Genomic DNA, 5,879 nt, shown 5'->3' on the forward strand with positions numbered 1-5,879 from the left:
TGTTTGTAATCACGAATATAAACATTATAGAAAACACCTCCGAACCAACAAACACACATTTAATCTATTTCACAAAATATCCCCTCTTGAGTTGGAAAGAAAACATTGTGATACCTGCTCAAAGGATGTTTTGAAGAGTAGTTATAATAGGCATCTTCAATCACAAAAACACAAGAAAAATGAGTTTAAAGTAAAGGGAGACTATTATATTGAAAACACTGATGGGGCATTTAAAGGGCATATAAAAATAAGGATTTTTCAATTTGGAGAACCCGGTCCATCATCAATAATTGAATCAATTGAAATAGTGAAACCTGATGTTGAAAAATTTATTAAAAAACATTAAAAGAAATGAAAACTTTAAAGTTTTATATGGGAGTGAAAATGAATATGAAAAGACAAGATGAAGAACAAACTCCTTATATGAGGACAGATCTTCATTTTATAACATCATTTCAAGATTTTTTGAATAGTGGGGTTTATGAAGAACTATCAAGACAAGAGGAGGATGTTGATAATACAGTGGTAGGAAGTGGATTCAATATTAAAAAAATCATCTTTTTAGATGTACACATTCTAAAATCAAACCCTCTTAAAGCTTCTTCTTATATTGAATTACCAAAAGAAATAAAACGAAAGAAGGCAGTTGTTAATATTAAGAATAATGATAATAAATGTTTTCTCTGGTCTGTTCTTGCTCACTTACATCCACCAAAATGTAATTCAGAAAGAGTAAAACAATATATGAAATATGAGAATACCTTGGACATTAAAGATTTTAATTTCCCAATGCCACTAACAGATATTCCTAAATTTGAGAAAAAGAATAATCTTTCTATTAATGTATATGGATTAACGGATACAAACAAAGTTCAAATATTAAAAATTTCAAACAACTATAAAAATGAAGAAACACACATTGATCTTTTATATTTTAGTGTTGGAAATAATTCACATTACACATACATCAATAATTTATCAAGATTAATCTCTTCTCAGGTATTCAGAACAGCAAACAAAATATATCCTTGTAAGCGATGTCTTAATTCATTTCATACAAAAGAACGATTAGAACAACATTCAAAATATTGTAGTAATCATAAATCAGCTGTAATTACAATGCCTAAACCTGGTGAAAAGATTTCTTTTGAAGATTATAATAAATCTATCATGCACCCATTTGTGATATACGCTGATTTTGAATGTATCCTTAAAAAGATAAATACTGCTTCTCCTAATCCAAAAGAACCATATACAAATAAATATCAAAAACATATTCCTTGTGGTTTCTGTTATTATATCAAATCATCTGTTGGAGAAAAGTATAATAAACTTGAACAGTATAGTGGAAAAAATGCTTCACAAGAGTTTGTAAAACGATTAGAAAAGGATTGTATAAGACTAAGTAAATTAATGAAAGAAACAAATGAACCGATGAAATTAACCATAGAAGAAAAATTAGAATTTAGAAAGAACAATATCTGTCATATTTGTGAGGAGGAAATTGAGGAGTCTAAAGTTAGGGATCATTGTCATCTTACTGGTAAATATAGAGGTCCCGCTCATTCCTGTTGTAATCTTAATTATAAATTACCTTCTTTTATTCCAGTCTTTCTTCACAACAGCGCCAACTATGACACACATCTATTTATAAATGAACTTTCAAAAACACCAGGGAATATTTCTGCCATAACAAACACAAGTCAAAAGTATATTTCATTTACAAAAATGATATTCACAAAACCTATAACTCGTATAAGGTTTCTTGATTCTTACAAGTTTATGGGAACACCACTAGCCAACCTCGCATCAAATCTAAGCTCCACGGGCTCTTTTCCAAATCTTAGTTCATTCTTTCCAAAAGAGGAAATTCTAACTAAAGAGGAAATTCAGATTAAAGAGAGAATTCAAAGTAAAGAGGAAATTCTAATTAATGAGGAAATGAATGAAGAAATTCTTACTGAAGATGAAATTCTAATTATACAGAAAATTCGAACAAAGAATGAAATTCTAACTAAAGAGGAAATTCTGATTATAGATGAAATTCTGATTAAAGAGGGAATTCTAACTAGAGAGGAAATTGAAACAAGGAATGAAATTCAAAGTAAAGAGAAAATTCTTACAAGTAAGGGAATTTATCCTTATGGTTATATGGATTCATTTATGAGATTTAAAGAAACACAACTTCCTTCAAAAGAAAGTTTCTATAATAACCTTTATGAAGAAGAGATAAGTGATAAGGAATATAAACACGCACAAGAAATTTGGAAATTATTTAAGATAAAGAACCTTGGAGAATATCATGATTTGTATCTAAAAACAGATGTTTTATTGTTAGCTGATGTGTTTGAAGCTTTTAGATCACTCTGTCATAATAAAAATTGTTATGGATTAGATCCTGCCCACTATTTCACAGCTCCTGGTTTAGCTTGGAGTGCAATGTTGAAAATGACAAAACAAGATATAGATTTAGTCAGTGATGTAGATATGCTTTTGATGATTGAGAAGTCTAAGAGAGGTGGAATATCACAAGTATGTTCAAAAAGATATGCTAAAGCAAATAATAAATATCTTCCAAATTATGAGAGTGAAAAAGATAGTAATTATTTGATGTACTTTGATGCTAATAATTTGTATGGATGGGCAATGTCTCAATCTCTGCCTTATGGTAAATTAGAGTGGGTGGAAGAAAAGGATTATGAAAAGGCTTTGATGAATATTGTTATTTCTTCTCAAGAGAAATTGAATGGCAAAGAAGAAGGTTATTATTTTGAAGTTGATTTGAAGTACCCGAGTGATCTTCATAATAAGCATAAAGACCTTCCTTTTGCATGTGAGAAAGAAACCCCAAAGAAAGAATGGTTCAGTGATTATCATAAAAGTTTTAATATTAAAGGCAAATCAACAGAAAAGTTATTAACAACATTCTATGATAAAGAGGGATATGTTTTGCATCAAAGGAACTTGAGACAATATTTATCTGCTGGGTTGAGAGTAGCTAAAATTCATAGAGTTTTAAAATTTAAACAAAGTCCTTGGATGAAAAAGTATATTAAATTCAATACAGATATGAGAACAAATACAAAAGTAAAATTTGAAGGGGAATTCTATAAATTGATGAATAATGCTGTCTTTGGAAAGACAATGGAGAATGTTAGAAACAGGCAAAACATTAGATTTGCAACATCTTGGAAAGAAGCTTCTAGATTGATAAATAAACCAAGTTTTGAGAGAGAAGAGGTTTTTTCAGAGAACTTTTCTGCTATTCATATGAAAAAGGAAAGTATTGTCATGGATAAACCAATTTATATTGGAACAGCAGTTCTTGATTTGTCAAAGATATTGATGTATGATTATTTGTATAATGATTTAAAGAAAGAGTATGGTGAAAATGCTTCATTGTTGTATATGGACACCGATAGTTTTATTCTAGATATAAAAACTGACGATGTTTATAAGGATATGAAGAAAAACATTGGAGTATATGATACAAGTAATTTTAGTAAGAAGAGTGAGTTATTTTCAAAAAAGAATGAAAAGGTTATTGGTAAGTTTAAGGATGAGTTGGGTGGAAAAGTAATGAGTGAGTTTATTGGATTGAGAGCAAAGGCATATGCTTATAAGTATGGTGATCAGATTGATAAAAGGTTAAAGGGAATAAAGAAATATGTAATAAAGAAATCAATAACTTTTAGAAATTATTATAATTGTTTGATGAATAAGAAAGAAGAATATAGGAAAATGAATACAATAAGAAGTTATAAACATAAGATATATAGTGAAGAAGTAAATAAAAAGGCATTAGGAGCCTTTGATGATAAGAGATTTATTTTAGATAATGGAATAGATTGTGTTCCATATGGATATTGTATGATAGAGTGTATAAAATAGATTGTGTTCCATATGGGTATTGTATGATAGAGTGAATAGAATAGATTGTGTTCCATATGGACACAAGTTTTAACGATGGGAAGATGGGTTAGGGTTTTTAAGGGCTTCCGCCGCGTTTTTCACAATATATAAATGGTCGAACCAAGTATTAGTCAAACTAAAGAGTGGAGAAAATCTCAGTCTTGGTATATAAATGGAAAACATAATGAATGTGAAAAATATCAAATAAGTCTTATTGAAAAAATATCTAAAACAAAGGTAAATAAAACAAATATGCGAATCAATTTAAAAACCAATAAGTTAGAGGATGTAAAGAAAATAATAAATATGTTTGAATGGACTGAAAAATTTGATGGTTATCAATTGAACAATGGAAAAATAATTTACTACAATATCAAAATGATATGCAACTCAGGAGGTGGTCAGATGAGATCATTAAGAGAAGTTTATCATTTCGTAATGGCACAAAAGGGGTATCTTAAAAAATATAAAGATTCAAATGTTTTGTTTTTCAATATTTTAGATGGGGATTATTGTGCAAAGAAAATTAAACTATTGAAGGAATTTGAGAATGAACAAATGTTTATAGGTTCAATGAGTGAGCTAAACAATATGCATTGGTTATTTGATAAAGAGTGTCCCGGGGCTTAGACGTTTCAGATATTTCTTTCGAATCACCTTTAACAAATCTTTATCTTGTTGTATGGGCTATTTGAATAGAGAGCCCCTAGGTTAAAAGGGGAAATAAAAAAATGACCGTTTTTACAGTCATTTTTCCCTGCTGTGCAGGGGTTTGGCTTTTTCTTGAGGCAATGTTTTATGGCCGGATGCCCTTCCTGACACCAACCCTGGTCGCCTCTTACGACACACAGGGATACGGTACACCTATTCTAACCGGGGCATACACCGGGACCAGTACACTGGCACTCATTTCGCCGACCTCGGAAGGATGGCAGGCTGAGTCAACCCCCTGGTGTTAATTCAGCAGCCAACGGGATTTGAACTCAGGACCCTGGGATCCCAAGCCGCCACCCTAACCACTAAGCCAACACCAGGCTCCAGGTTAAAAGGGGAGACAAATAAATATACCTTGGGCTAAAAAGGGGATTTATTTTTTAGGGGAAAGAAAAGAAAAATTTCATGGCTGAAAATCCCCCATTCATTTACATGGGGAAAAGTGAGCCAGAACCAGTATTCTTTCCCTACTTGTATATGGACACTGATAGTTTTATCCTAGATATAAAAACTGATGATGTTTATAAAGATATGAAGAAAAATATTGGAGTATATGATACAAGTAATTTCAGCAAGAAGAGTGAGTTATTTTCCAAAAAGAATGAAAAGGTTATTGGTAAGTTTAAGGATGAGTTGGGTGGAAAAGTAATGAGTGAGTTTATTGGATTGAGAGCAAAGGCATATGCTTATAAGTATGGTGATCAGATTGATAAGAGGTTAAAGGGAATAAATAAATATGTAATAAAGAAATCAATAACTTTTAGAAATTATTATAATTGTTTGATGAATAAGAAAGAACAATATAGGAAAATGAATACAATAAGAAGTTATAAACATAACATATATGCTGAAGAAGTAAATAAAAAGGCATTAGGAGCCTTTGATGATAAGAGATTTATTTTAGATAATGGAATAGATTGTGTTCCATATGGATATTGTATGATAGAGTGTATAAAATAGATTGCGTTTTAACGATGGGAAGATGGGTTAGGGCTTTTTAAGGGCTACCGCCGCGTTTTTTTGCAATATATAAATGGTCAAACCAAGTATTAATCAAACTAAAGAGTGGAGAAAATCTCAGTCTTGGTATATAAATGGAAAACATAATGAATGTGAAAAATATCAAATAAGTCTTATTGAAAAAATAACTAAAACAAAGGTAAATAAAACAAATAAGCGAATCAATTTAAAAAGTAGTAAGTTAGAGGATGTAAAGAAAAAATTGAATATCCTTGAATGGACTGAAAACTTTG

Source organism: Eptatretus burgeri, chromosome 7, assembly GCF_056783735.1.
Source record: "Eptatretus burgeri isolate ZD-2024b chromosome 7, Ebu_testis_v1, whole genome shotgun sequence".
Taxonomy (NCBI): Eukaryota; Metazoa; Chordata; class Myxini; order Myxiniformes; family Myxinidae; genus Eptatretus; species Eptatretus burgeri.